Genomic DNA, 16,351 nt, shown 5'->3' on the forward strand with positions numbered 1-16,351 from the left:
GAGATGCTAATGACTTGTGATGGTAATCACATTTTTAAGCTTGTTTGTTTTGTTTTGTTTTGTTTTTTCAGAGAAAAAGACTTGGATTTAAAGGGTTAATTCACCCAAAAATATGTGACTTTCAAGGTGTATATGACTTTCTTCTTTCAGCCAAACACAATCAGAGTTATATTTACAAATATCCCGGCTCTTCCAAGCTTTGTAATGGGAATGAATGGTACCTTAGAATTTGAAGCCCAAAAAAGTGGGTATTAATAAAGGCCTTCTGAAATGTATCCTTTCAACACTCATTTAAAGCTATTATAATATATCCATCAAAACTAAAATGTATTGTTTTTAAGCATTATTTTTATGTCTTTATTATTTTTATGTTTGTGGTCCCGCAGACCCCATTGATGTATGTGTTATATTAATTTTGAAATGAACTCTTTTTTTCCCTCTCAAATTATTTCAATATGTTTCCCCAACTCAAAACTCAGTGGGCAGATATTATTGAAGCTTTATACCTCTGTTGTATCACAAAGACGACATGCACTGTTAGAAATGTGCCAGGTAAATGTATTTCTGTTTGGGGTCAATTTGACAGCAGCAAAATTACAATAATGTGTTAAATGAATGAATGTGGAAACAATACCTGTGTAAAAATAACCAACTGGCAGGAGTGTATCTAGGAGTGTATTCATTGCATGTATTCATGTTTTGATGTGGGTTCTCTGGGACCCCAAACTTAAGTAACGTGACATTTATCATTGAGGATGTTTGAAGTGTGTTATCAAGTTGAAATTATGTTTATAATCAGTTCTCGTATAAGAATAAGGAAAGTCATGAAGTATAGGCCTAATACTGTAAAGTTTAAGTACATTTTTCGAGCTATTAAAATGGCCTTGGCGTCTCTAAAACCCCATACAGATCACAAGGGTTAAAATCATCCTAAGTGACTAAAAGTTCCCCTAATTAAAGACTTACCATAATGTAGTAATCATGAGGCTATTATAGGCTATATACAGTATAATCATCCAAAAGCATGAGAGGAACCAGATGTGACACAAGCAACAGACATCAGAGGGTTCAACAGACATAAGCTACAAATCCTAGATTATATTAATAACATAAAGAGAGACAGGGTTCATTGCATATTGCTTTGGTGTTAGTGGCCTGTTACACAACAAGTAATGAGACTCAAATCAAGCCCAGATCTATCGACTCTGGATCAATATCATTGCTAACACCAAAAAACATACATCCACATACAAGATTTTGTTAACCACAGCTAATGTGTAGCATAATACAGTCTCTCGCTGACGTTATCTACAGATTTCTCTAAAGCTGTGACTCATGTGATTGATCACTAGAAGACTTGTATTGGTGCGCTGCCATCACAGTTCATCAATCATTGCTAATGGCACCATGTGGCGACTTGTGATTGCAATGTGAACAGGGTGCAAAACCATTGCAAAGCTGTTGAATCATAAGATTTTGTGATTTGAAAACGAGGAGTACAAATTTGGCTGGTTAGCATGCTAGCAGTTAGCCCCTGCAGGTAGTTGACGTAACTACACTATTCTGAGAGGAAAAATGTATCTTTTACCATTGACGGCCATTCAAAAGTAGCCATTTATTTTGACGAAATAAACATTTTCAGCCAGCAAAAGTCAAAAATACTTCAGTATATTCATAATATGCTATTATTTCAGTGGCTCTGTATTTCTGGAGAGTTTTTTCATGTTGATAAATCTTTAAAATGTTTGATACATAATTATATGTTTATAGATTTGTTTGAAGATTTGGTTGAAATTTGGTCTAATACATATTTTTGTCATTTCATGCTATTTTTTCATCTAAAATGTTATTTCCATTGACTAAATTCATCTAAACATATACAGTATACATAATATATAAAATGTACTAAAATTTTGGCGAAACACTAACTAAATGTAAAGGACATTTTCATCAAACGTTTTTTGCTTAGTCCAAGTCAGTGATGGACATTTAGCTTGTCCAAAGCAAATAATTTTGCTTGCTAGCTCCATTTATTCATTGTTTAATCAGGGTAATGGTGTGAAACTACTTCAGATGGAATCATTTTCCTTCTAAATGCAATGAAGCAACACGCTTGGGAATTTCAACAAATATTGCCTGCCCCCACTTGTTCATACTCTACTATCAACCCAAGCTTTGATCCATCACGTTCCACATGTCTTCTTTTCTCTCTCTGCTCCCACCTACAGTAAATGAGCCACACCATAATATGAACTTTAATTGTGATTGAAGTCAAGGAGATGACTTGGTCCTAAACGCCATCTCACTAAAGGCCTGGGAGTGACAGAGAGATTACTGCAGTAATTACTCTGGGCACAGTGATGTACTTTACCCTGTTACCGATCAATGTGTTCTGGCACTCATAATGCCACTCTGGCTACATTATACATCAGCTGGCTGAGGGAGGTGTGGTTTAACGTCTTGTCACTGAATTAATTAATGTGTCTCATTTGGGTGCAGTCTCGCGGCTGGCTACAAACAGCATATATTACTGTCTGATAATGACATAATTTCTCCCTCAATAAAGAAAAAATTTACTCCTAAGCTGACTGGTTTTTGTACAGTATACTGTACACCAGAGTTGAGATTGATGGAGAACATGCCTTTGAGGAGAAGTAGAATTTAGAAAAATCTGAATTTGATCCAGAATTTGTTCCCACATTTTGGTCAACAATGTTATAGTATCTCAAGTAAGCAGACTTTTAACTACTGCTATAAAGTCTGGTCCACTTTGCAGCAAGAAGGTCTCAACAAATCCAATTTGGTTTTCAAATCTGATCTTTGCATGTGATGAAATCAGACCCCTTTTAAGATAGTGTTGTCAATATCCAGTGTGTATACTTTGGTTGCTGTAATAATGATGTAATAATGTAGTGCCAAAAGACTTTCTTATACAATAACTGAGAGTAGTGTCAGTATTACTAAGCAAAAAAAACTGATTGAAATCTGATCTTGGGTGCATTTCCCAAAAGTATCGTTGCTAACATAGCTCAGTGGCAAATGACATCGCAAATTTGTGTGGTTGGATCTACAGCTCTATACCTGTGGTTTTAAGTATAGGTCTTTATTAGTTTCCTGTGTGGACATCATTTCAATTCCCTGAGGCTTCTATATCTTTTCTTCCATAAATATCATTAATTCTGTCAAAAAATCTTTAATCATGTTAAAAATGTGTTTAAAAAAACGCTTATTCTTGGGTTTTGCAGAAAAGTGCTGTTCTTAAACGTCACGTAAACACGAATTAAGCCATTTAAGGGATTAAAGTTTGTTAAGAGAAAGCGCTTTAGCACACATGGTTTCTGTCAGAAAACATGGCTTTTATGTGTCCGTGTTAATGCATAAGAGAAGTTCTTATATGTTTTTGAAGAGAGTGCATGTGCGTATGTGCTTAAGTTTGATGTAGAGGGAAACCCATCTATTGCAGCGTATTTACTGTATCTACAAATTAAACGCAGCTTTGTGTCTTCAGCAACTTTGTCGCATCAAATGGCTTTTATTAGTTCTTCAGGTCAGATCAGGTATTTAACACACATACAGCTCTATGTTGTTCAACCTTTGTGGTTCAAATGATGGATGTGCAACGTAGTTATTACAGTTTCGGGGGGAATAGTCATGACTAGCTAGTTAATTTCTCCAACAATGCATCGTACTATGTGGTTAAGCAGTGAGTTTCGTCATTGTTTGGGAAACGCACCTCCTGACTGTTTAGACTAAGATGCATTCCAAAAATATTTAAGTGGTTTAAGTGGTTATATATGTATCTACACATATGGATGTGGTTTGGATTGGATTTGCAAACATCCAATTTAATGTGTTTTGTTTTGTGTAATTAAATTAAACTTAATCTTACATTGTGGGCATTCAGTTATGGAAACAATTGTGAGCCAATTAGCTGAGTTCTAAATGTCATGTGACAGGTATACTAACACTTCATGCAGCAGACATGGAAAAACACAAGACTTTTTCATGTTATATAAATAAATTATGTGATTTATGGTTTTGGGTTTTTGCATAAAATTGTATTTAATCAAAATACTGTCAAAATAAATAGCCATCTATAAAGAAATATGCTTTTTGCAGACATAATTGTGTATTTCATCTACCAGCAGGGGCTAACTGGAACATGCTAACCAGTCAAATCTTGACAACTTGACTTCTGAAGCTTAATCAAAATGCCCACTTAGACAGGAAAGCCCACTTGACCGACATATAAACCACAGTTCAACTTTTTAGGTTGTGTTAAGGGGCAGGAAAATCTTAAAAGAACTTAACTTTCAGAACAAAGCCAAATAAAGTTCAAAAAAATTTTTTCCTCAGAAGATGAGTGGATCAGCCTTGAAGTGTATAAATGTAATTTTGTGCAAGATGCACCATAACAGCCGGAAATTGCGTAAAAGCCAGACAATCAGATTGAAACTAGTGATTGCAGTCAGCTATTGCCCTTTCTGAATGCATCATGCATCAGACACTCCCTGAATGATTTGAGGATAAAACTGGAACCGCTAGACATACTCTTGAATTTATACTGATGGATGAAGAGTCTTCAGAGGCAAAAGAAAGAGGAAGAGAGAGGAGACAGCAGATCACCACTTAGAGCATAAAAGATGAAAATCTCTCTGGCTATAGAGCTGTTGTTACAATGTCTGAGTCCATCCCTTTGTGAAACCCTCATGATAATGACTTTTGACTAGAAACCCCACTGCAACAATGCTTTCAGCACAGATTATAACATTTACAGTCCAGTGGCGACTGGTGCCTTTAAAAAATGGAGAAGTACAGATGTCACTCACCAATGGATAAATGTGTACTCTAAAAGCTTATAACTGTATTTTTGCAATATTTTTAAAAGACAAGAGACAAAATGATCAACGCAACTAAACGTGTAACAATAGATACATTTTTGGGCCACTGGTATCACCAAATGGAATTGCTAATTACCAAGCACTCCCCCATCTGCCATTGGTCATCCCAACAGATAGTCCCGTCCTCACACCATTGGCTAAGCTAATGTTGCTATGTTGGGTTGGTTAGGTTACTTGATCAAAGAGAGCTACATTTTGATTGCATATAAGTGTTTATACATTTCAGGGAAATCCACCAATATTAAGATAAGAAAGTATTGTAACATCGAATTAAAATGAACATCACCTTTTAAATAAAATAAAATCAAAATATATCCTGTTTACTTTCTTTATACCTGGTCTTAAGGCGCATGATTAATTTGTGTTATTCCAAAGAAATGTGTCATTTATCAAAATGTAATAACTTGCAATACCTCTGCCAAATATAATGAAGAACATTTACAATACCTCATTTATAATTACAAATAGTTTTACAAATACAGGTAGCTCATACATGACACCTCAAGGAAACCAACTTAGGGATGTGCACAAGTAATCAACTAATTGAGAACTCATTTTGCACCAGCTAGTCAATTATTAAAAACACTACTCCCCCCATTGGCCCTTATCTATCATGGCCTCCTAATAATCTCCATCCCTGAATTGGCTACATCACTCTACTCTCTCTTCTCCACCAATAGCTGGTGTGTGGTGGGCGTTCTGGCGCACTATGGGTGCCGTCGCATCATCCAGGTGGATGCTGCACACTGGTGGTGGTTGAGGAGATTCCCCCTATTCAATGTAAAGTGCTTTGAGTGCTTAGAAAAGTGCTATATAAATGTTAGGAATTATTATTAATTATCATTATAATTATTACTCGAATATCGCAAATGTATTTTCTTTTGCGCATTTGCCTGCCATGGGCAATGCTGAATTAACCTGTACTTCATATTAACCTCTGACCAAATCTCATAGTTACAACTGAGTCCAGTGGTTGGTGCTGTGGATGTGTGTTGTTGAGGTATTGAATGAGAGGAGACATATCTTTGTGTGCTTTAAAGCAAAGCCACATGTGGCAATACTTGTAATATTTGGACTCTTATTGATTTCTACTCTGGTATTTGGTTCTTGCTGAAGTCATGCATACCAACGGACAAGGATCTGATATTATGGTGGAAAGAAAATCAGAAGCGGTACAAGAAACTCGGAAGCTTATCAAACCGTTATGTGTTAAATACCTGATCAAGGGCAGAGCACATTTGATCAAATCTAAATAACTCCACTTGTTTTTCTGAATAATACATGTAAAATAATAAAAATGTTATAGCATTTTTATGTAGTTTATGTTTGTGCATTACCCTAATGTCGTCAGTATTGATTTCTATGTAAGCGTTATTTTTATGTAATTTATTTTTATTATTATCTTTAATGCATATTTTTTATTAAAAAAAATTCCCCAAAAGAAAAGCATAGTTTGTTGAAGTCAGCTTATTTTGAAACCATTCTTGGTAATGTTTGTAAATAAAACAAAATATTAATTTTGTATAGATGTGTCATACTTGATATTTTTAACTGACATATTAATTAACAATTAAATCATTCATTTTTATTTTTTTTGTGGGTTAGAGTTCTCGACTACTACTTGAAAATGGCCATCCCTAAACCATACACTAAATAAATATTTCTTTGGGGTGACAATTTGCACTAGGTGGAAATGGCACCTGCCACACAGCGGGGCAATTTGCACTAGGTGGAAATAGCACCTGCCACACAGCGGGGCAATTTGCACTCCAGTGGTCAGGTGGAAACAGAGAAATTAAAGTCATGCCATGCCCCCAAGTGTCACTGCAATAGCTTAGTGTGTAAAGACAGTGTGGATGAGTTTTTAAAGCGGACAACCCGTGTTTCCTTCTGTGTCCTATTTTTTCCCATCCTATCTCCTGTCTCTTAATATTTCATTTAATATTACTTATAATAATAAAGAAAAAATATATAACGGTTGGTTTTTTTTTCTTTCTTTTTTTTGACATGGTGGGGAGTTGAGAGAAAGGTTTTATAAGGATCAAATTAACCATGCTTTTACAATAAATTTGTAGTAACCATGCTTTTTGGCCATATATTTAATGCAATTAACCATGGTGTTACAACATTAATATAGCATTAATATAGTAACCATGTTTAATTTTGTGGCTGACTATGATTTTACTACAAAATACAATACAATAGAGATACTATGGTTACTGTAGTAAAACCATGGATAATTTTGTAAGGTAAGGTTAGGTTTAGGGGTAGGGTTTGGTGTAGGGTGTCTGTGGGACTCTAGATAAGCACAATAAACACACTGCAGTGATATTGTATGTTTATATTTATTTAGAAGTGTAAATAGCATCTATCTCTGTTTGCACTTAGTGCAAGTAGCCGCTGCCATAATTATTTATTTCAATCCATGCAAAGTCAAACACAAAATTCACTTCCTGAAATTGATACTCATAGCTGAATATTTGTATTTCACCAAGGAAACCCTGCAGTCCCTGGGAATGAACAGACTTAGGAATGCATATTTTTTCACAGTACAGATGATGCAGAGAGTCAGCAATTTCACAGAAATAAATGAGTGAAACATTTTTCTTATAAGCTCAAAGGCTCAGTTGTAGTATTAGGCACTCACTAACACTCACAGTGCGGCTAGACCTCCTTTAAAAATGCAGACGACTCCACTGAAAAATAAATGAACAAGGCTGCTTGGGGGTAGGGCAATGTGACATCTTTTTTCATTATAATAATTCATTTAAAGCTACAATGAGACACAATTGTAGTTTAACCTTGTCTAACATGATTTTGTAATTCAAAGAATCACAAAAAACATTCATAAAATACATCCATTCATTTAATTAATTTAATATGGATGGATGGGTGGATGGATGGATGGATGGATGGATGGATAAACTATTTCTTTAAGTAAAGACAAATGGAGGTCGGAAAACAAACCAGACATGTTTACAGATGGAGTGTAAAGACACTGAGCAGCCAGGTCCCTTTCACAATAATTCAATCTCATTTATCTCAGAAAAGGTTTAGGTATTCAAAGGTTTTTTTTTTTTTTTTTCAAACATCATGTCAGCATTCTTGTACTGTATGAAATCTTATCTGATAAAATTAGGCTGAGAATTGGAGTTTATATCCAATTTATTTGAGGACACTTGGGACATCCGGGACGCCTTGGCTTCTAATTCACAGATGTTTGGCCGAGTGGTGTTATGTTTAGTAGTAATGAAGCGACAACCCTTGTTTCTTCTAGATGTTCAATTAAATTACATCTTTCTGCATACTTATGCTGTCTATACCTGCATGACTGATCTGTAGCCAATAAAAATGAAGCAATGAAGCCTAGCTTTACATTTCATAATGATGTTTAGATGGAGAACTAAATCAACATGATTGTCATCATGTTCCGAAGAAATAATGCAGGGTTTAAAAACCCCATGAAGTGGTTTGACAAGCAGAGGATTTTTTTCCTGTGTTGATGTTTTTTTTATTAAACTGAAAGATTGAGTGGGACATATTGAAAGGCTTGTCTATTTTCTTTTAAAACACTAGTAGGCTTTAGTTATGTCACTGCCATGAACCATGATTTGTTACCTGCTAGTCAATTACTTTGATTTTGACAGGCAAACTCTAAATTCACTAGGGATGCACCGATGTATCGGCTGTCAATATTTATGGGCAATTATTGACCAAGTTAAAACCATGAGCATATTGGTTATAATCTTGAAAACGCTGATATGAAAAATCGATGTTTGATTTATAATTAATTAGTGACACACTTTGTAAAAAATCTGTGAATTCAAATGCATAATCCAGAAATATTAACAGCTACAATATGTAGAAGGGTTGGCACTCCTAAGAACATGTAATATTACATTTATATTATTTTTCATTCTCACGTTAATGCGGAAAAATCGGCATACACAAAGGTGACAGTTGTGAAAGAATACCTATATGCTAAATGATGAGGAAACCCATATAAACGCCTTGAAACCAGCAGACTTTGACTTCTGAGACATTGGTATTATATCCATTAATACTGTATGACTGAGTGAATTAACATTGAAATCGTAACATGGCCATGCACAATTACTAAACTTTAAAGGGGTCATGTCAAGAGGAATACAATTTTCTTTTGCCCATCAGTGCTATTTTTAATTCTTGGTGTATGTTAACACACACTAGATGGATGCCTTTGACCATTTTGATTTGTTTTCGCCGATGTGCACAGTTGCAAGATGATACAGGATGTGTGCGTTTGTGAAGCAGTCATAAAACTAAGGAATTGTCACTGAAGGATATGGGGCTGTTAAAAACACTTTTGGATCCGATTAAAACATGTGTCAGTCCCTCCAGTCTTGCAAATTCATCCAATCTCCACATATTTTGTGGTAGCTCGCAATGTTTTATATTTTCTGCAAATGTTCCGAAAAAAATTTAAATCTGAGGGATTCCCATAGCTTTCCTTCATGTTTGACAGGTGCCAAACAAATGCTTGGAAAGCCTGAAGCGGTCTCAACATATCCAAATGCACAGCTGCCATTGTATCATCTCCATAGTAAAAATGTAAGTGTCTACTTCACATTTTGCGTTCATTATCAAAATACTTCTAAACTTTGGCGGGACCGCTGACAGCACACATATATCACAGCTAGCATTTAATCTTCACCATGCGTTCTGTAAATGAGATACAAAGCCTGTGTTTATACAAAGAATCCCTAACATTCACTTAAAATCCCCGTTAGTTGTGTAGTAAAATGTGATTTAATCTGAAGTGCTTAACACAGTAGGCTACGAATCTGAAAATGGCAATTGCAGTATATGCTGAAAATAAATGTTTTTTACTTATATAAAAAGACCACTGATACACAGTGGCACCTGCAGCTGTACAGGCGTACACACTGTGTGTACCATGAGCGCTCCGACTGACCTGAGAAATATTTACTCTCAGAATATTTCATCAATCGTGAAATGTGTCCCGTATTTCTGTTGGCTGTTTAAAAGAACTAGCAATGCCCAATTTGTGAATGAATAATACTTTTGAGTCGGTTGGTTTCAGTGAATTGGCCAAACAGACTTGTAAAATGGTCTGAATCGATTTGTGATTCAGTACAATTCGTTCAGACGGCTCTCTCACTGAATCATTTTGAGCGGTTTTTCTCACACAGAACAAACAGCGCTGTATACAGTGGAAACTTGCCTACAATCCTCTGAAACAAAAGTCTGTCTTTTTGAGAGGTAACTTTGAGAAACTTCAGCTAGTGCTGTGTCATGTGAAAAAGTAGCTGTTCAAACTGAACGTGTTTTTTCGTCCACTCGCGTTGTTTTTCAATCGTTTTCCATGTAAGAATTCGCTAGATGGATGTCTTTTGACAACTGCGTCGTTTCACTGTGTTTTTAGGATCGCTCACAGCAGTGTCACATTTTAAGATGCAGTGTCGAGTTAAAAGAACTTCAACTGATAAAAGCGAGTCTCGAGACATCTGCGTTCTGCTCTATTCGTTGTGGTGCATTTAGATTTTTTTAGCGCAAAAACGTGTCTGTCTGTCTGAACGGTTACTGGAAGAAATGCTTTAGCCAATAGTTACATGACTGCTACTTATACTCAAGAAAATAAAACAAATGCTTATCTCAAAGTCACCAGAATTGAACGCTTTGGTGTTAGTTTTTTTTTTACTTTCTAAAATGTTCCTTTGTGTTGTTGGCAACGGCAGTAATAGCACCAGCGCAAAATAGAATTGGACACCTGTTTACTGTTGCCGTGATGTGCTGCAACAGCATCGATTATAATGGGTTCTTCTATTTTTTTGAAACAAGACGCCTCTCGTGTCCAGTGTAGACAGTGTGTGAGTGTTAACAGTTGTGTTTGAGATGAAAAGTTTAATATATTCAGATACAATGTGTTTCAAAAATGGCTGATTTCAAGGGGCCGCACGATGTAAACCAATCATAACAGTGGCCATTTACGTTGAAGTTTTAAGAAGGCACTTAGGCCAAAACCGAGTGTTTCAGACAGAGGGCTAAATACAGGGTGTAAAATGATCATATGTTATTAAACTGTGACTGTTTTGGTGAGAATAAAAAACACTTTACTTACAATATTGGTGGACCTCAGGAAATATGATGCAACTATAAAAAAGGAGCATTTCATGACTCCTTTAAAAGGCTGCATTTTAAAATATAGTCTGCATTCAGCACTCGTCAGCACTGTATGAGCAAGTGGCACCCTCTAGTGGTCTGGATGGCATTATCCATTGTCCATTATACTACTATAATGCATCATTTTGTAAAAGGGGTTTTATTCCTTTGGTAAAACTTGTAATTTGTCCTTGATGTGGTTGACATTTCTGTGAATATGCCCAACATATGCATAGTATGAATTTCACGTGAAGTTCGCATGATATGACCGTGAAGCGATCATCTGTGTTCCGCAACTGCTTTCGGGTCCTTGAATAACGTATAACGTGCGAGCAAGGGCAGCCGGTGGACTTTCTGGTGCCCTCCTAGCGAGTTGGTGCCCTACGCGGATTGCGTAGTCTGCTTATAGGGAGCAGCGGTACTGCATGTGTTCAGCAGATCCAATACATGATCAATGGAAATCTTTAAATATTAGAACAGTGAAAAGCTTTTGTACTTTTTTGTACATTTTTAAAGGATAATTCCAAAGTACTGCAGTGATCTGGTTTAAGTTATGGCAAATTATCGGTATCGGCCTATGGGTTTTTGATAGTTCAGTATCGGTTACAAATCTACTCTGTTTTATAATTATTTTTGTGTGTAACAAGCATGTATCTTTAATGCAATCATATCTCTTAAATCAGCAAGAATGGAGTATATAGAATATAATGAATCTGAATTTGCTGTTGTATTAATGTTGGATTTTTATTTTTGCTTTTTTCATGATTGTTTTCTTTATCTTTGGATATGCTTTCTTTGTCTGTTATTGTATTGCCATTATGGTTATGTTATAAAAAATGTATTGATAGTAAGTTGCAGGTGAAAAGGGGTCATTCTCTTTCTAGAGTAAAATTGATTGGATAAAATCTGATTAGTTCAGAATAAGTAATCAGTATTTTTTTCTGTTTCCCAGGGAGTACACTCTCATATGGATGTCTTAAAAGCTGACATGGACTAAAAGCCACAAAACGTCAATTTCGATTTCATGGGGTCTTTAAATTCAGCAGCGTTATACTTATTGGCTGTAGTGAAAAGTCTTGAGTCCGTCTCTTACTGTTTGTGATGCACTGCACCTACAGGATTCAGGGTCTTCACCCATACCATGTTTTTACAAATTGTCTCTGCACTGTCAGTTGTTGCTGACTGGAATCCCAACAAACACTGCCTTTTATCGCCTGTTTCTGTTGTGAACTGTTCTGTGAATAGGAAAGCTACAAATCATTATTTTCCATGGGAATTCTTTCCATTTATGTGAATATTCAGTCCCCAAGCACACGAAGAAAAGGTCTAAACTTAGTCAACCTAACGAGTTCACTAAGGCTACCTTCTGACAGTGAGCAGCCAAACTTCATAAATAAAATCAAAACACATAATCACGTCTCTCTGTGCCATATGAGCTTGTACATTTGAGTTCCACAATACTGTCCCTGCTTTTTTTGTCCCATAGTGTCTGACCTTGGACACTCAGTAGCCCAAAAGCAAAGCGTTAGGGCCAAACTATGAGTACAGTGGTTGAAATTCCACTCGCACGCTGGCCCATGGGCATGGAAGCATCACAATGTGGAGAAATTTGAATGTAAATACCTCTAGAGAGGAAGAGGTGCCCCCACATTGGCATTCAGATTCTGTCAGGCGTCTGTGCCAGGCAATCTTCTGAGAAGAGCTGACAATGAGCACTGTGAGAGAGACTGTCTGCAGGAATCCAGAGCTGACACTCATAGTAAATTGTGGGTAAGAGGGATAGATGAAAACTGAGTACAAAAAGATGGAGGATGGTCCCCAAGATGTGGGATAGTGACATGCAATATTTAGGGTTGAAATGTGGAATATATTGGGAATATTTGTCACTTTCAGAGGCATTTTTGGTTCATTTCTGACCCCGGTGAGTTGGAAATGCTATATAGATTAATGGCCTGTGTAGGGGTACATTATTTAACCCTTTAAGCTCGGATAGGCCCACCAGGAAAATATAATCATCAATATATTAATAACTTCAGCCTTTACCAACACAAAATAGGTATAATTTGAAAGCTTAGAAGCTCTACTTTTACATTGCATACAGATCATTATGACCAAAACTGAACTTGTACTTTTAAATTTGCAGACAAATCAAAAGTGTTCCATTTTGATCATTTAAAAAAATAAAACATCATTTTATTAAAACATTAATAAAAACATCAAACTCATCAAATTACCATGTGTCATATATTTTTATATATATATATATATATATATATATATATATATATATATATATATATATATATATATATATATATATATATATATAATAATATATTTATATATATATATATATAACAATATATTTATATATATATATATATATATATATATATATATATATATATATATATATATATATATATATATATATATATGTCTTAGACACACATGTTGGTGTTTCTTATGTGCTGCATTTTCACTTATAACTTAACAAAAAATAAACAGAACATAAAATATCACCATAGCATTATTTAGAGGAGAGTGTCTTTCAAAGGAGCCCACACACAAGGTAATCGATGATGGCACCAAGTATATGACACAGACTCGATGAAGACTTGTTGTGTCAAAAAGCACTCATTCTGTGAAATCTCATTGCTAAAATCATGTCAGCATGCTATGCATACCTTTGGTCATCGTTGTGTTTGTATGTGTAATTAGTTCTTATGTACAATTATTATGTTTTCTTTGTTTGGAGAGACTTTTTGACACATAGAGACGTTTTTGTAATGCTATAACTTTTGATTACTTGGTTCAAAAAATTCTGAACCACCATATTTACATCCAGAGATATATAATGTCAAATAAGCAGTTTCTTAGGCTGAGAGTCTTAGAATGTATCATAATCTATATCATAAACATTTTTGGAAAGATATTTGCAATGATACCAAACACTTGACCCTCCTTGTTATCTTTTGGGGGGGGGGGGTTGTAGAGTAATAAGTCTTTAATTTTGGATTTAGGTCAAATAATATTATATTAGAAATGTACATAACTCAAGTAATGCACTTAAAAGTAATAAACTGTAACTGATATTTCATTTCAAGAATTTAAACTGTAGGCTAATGTGTCATTTGATTAAAGTAACGAATTACTTTGTAATCAGATTACACACAACACTGTTAAACAAATGTTCAGTGTTGTCCAGAGTTGCCACAAACCATCTGATTTTGAAAATGTTATCAAAGAATTCAGTACACTTAATGAGAAATATCTCCTATTAATAATGTTCTGTTCAGACTGACTTTATATTGATATAATAGAATAATATTCATTATTATAATCAATGTTATTAATAATGATATTATAATAATTAATACTAGTCTCTAGAAGATAAAAAAAAAAAAAAAACATCTACTTGCCCTGAAATGTGATCACATTAGAGAGAATTTGTCAAAGCACCAGACTTTGTCTTAATGACTACATAACACTGTCAAATATGATGCACAGGGGTCTTACTAAGAGAGACTGAACTGATCTAGCAAATTCACCTCTGCGGTGCTGTGCAGGGAGCATGTGCATAACTTAATCGCGCACATAACACACCTTTAGAATTTGTTTTAATAATTTTATTGAATATTCATTCTTAAAGCAAACATGTAGCATGCAACATTCATTCAGGGTTGTAAAAGTCATTGCATTAATAATATTAGCCTATCGGTATTTCAGTCATCCAAAATGGCAAAAAATTTAATTAAAACTAAAATTAGAAATTAAAATTAATAATAATAATAATAATAATAATAAAGTTTACGTAGCGGAGTAATAATAATGCGTTGTTCTCTTCCACACCCGTCTAACAACACCGACCTACATCGCACGGGTGGGATAGGCTGCCCGGGTCTTTTTCTGCACCCACACACAAAACATTGATGCATGAATTTTCTAGCTCGCGATATTTACGTCCGTGCACAGTAAGTAAGGCTTTTATGGCACGCGATTTAAATGCGCGTTAAAATTCTACCTTGTCAGTCTTAATTGCACCTCTTGCCAGATTTACCTATTGACGTTTTAAAATAATGAGTATAGAAAATCACAATTACCTTGATTTTTTTGAGTATCAAAGTTAAAATAAAACTAAGACAAACCTGGGACGGATTCAGGTGGCGCTCCGGGACTTGAGATTTGATTTCTTCTGCTCCTTTTACGCACTGCCAGCAGTCATTTCAAAGGGTTCGCTTTCGTCAGTGAATGCTATGCGCCTCGGTATACCACAGCTTTGACGTATTGTGTGTAACCCCTTCAACCATATATTCCGCAAGCGAAGAAAAACAGCGTTGTTTGATGACGCGCGAACTCAATGAAGCGTCTTGCATCAAGGCGGAGAATAACTGGACAGCTCCGGTGCTGAATTCTTCAGAATGTGAATGACAAGTGTAACTTTGCTCTGGTATACCTACGGCTCCAGTAAACACGGAAAGAGCCCTGTTAAAAGTAGTATCTGCGGATTCAACTGTCTAGGCTACTTGATTTAAGGTTCAAGTGTTCTTTTAGCCTCTTGGGGAACATGTTTTCAACCACCAAATGAGACGTTTCATTGGTCTGCTGAAATGACGTTTGCACCGGGGGATGCAATGAGCCATTACGTAGAATATGGATGCAAACATTGTTTTAATATTTCTGGTTTATGAGAAATTAAGAATAATTCCCTTGTTAATTTTTGTAATAATCATTAGTGGTTGACCGATATGGGTTTTTCAGTGCCAATATCTAACGGATGTTTTCAAATCATATATAGACACAAGTAATAGTGATAGCACATATGTATGTACAGTATACACTATGGGTCAATGACGTGATTTTTTTTGTACTGATCTATTAACAGGATATTTCACTTAAATATTTTGCTGTTTCGGAAGGAAATCGGTACTTTAAATCAAGTGGCTTTCCACTGAAGTATAGTCAGGACATTACTTATGTAATAAACATCACTATTTGAAAAAAAGTAATTTTTATTAAATCTAGACAGGCCTCATTTCCAACAGCCATCACTCCAACACCTTATCCTCGAGTAATCATGCTAAATTATTAATTTGGCACTAGAAAATCACTTGGTTAAATGAAGCTTAACATTGTATTTGTGTTTGTTTTTGAATTGCCACAGTATGCAATATACTGGCATGTATTAAGATCAATATTAGGTCAAAAATGGCAAAAAAAAAAAACAGCTTTCTCTACAAACTCATCAGTCAGTCATTGTTTTGAGGAATGAAGGCTATACAATGCTT

The 16,351-nt window shown here is 35.3% G+C and overlaps 1 protein-coding gene across 1 annotated transcript in view; it reads right to left on the reverse strand.

The window, feature by feature from the left end:
• LOC127636690 (PHD finger protein 24-like) overlaps positions 1–15,538 on the reverse strand; it is a 50,689-nt gene extending 35,151 nt beyond the window's left edge. The window contains exon 1 of the mRNA XM_052117357.1: positions 15,212–15,538. The gene's annotated coding sequence lies outside the window, so the exon portion shown is untranslated. The remainder of the gene's footprint in view (positions 1–15,211) is intronic.
• Between the last annotated feature and the right edge of the window lie 813 nt (positions 15,539–16,351).

This window comes from Xyrauchen texanus, chromosome 44, assembly GCF_025860055.1.
Source record: "Xyrauchen texanus isolate HMW12.3.18 chromosome 44, RBS_HiC_50CHRs, whole genome shotgun sequence".
NCBI classification, from domain to species: Eukaryota; Metazoa; Chordata; class Actinopteri; order Cypriniformes; family Catostomidae; genus Xyrauchen; species Xyrauchen texanus.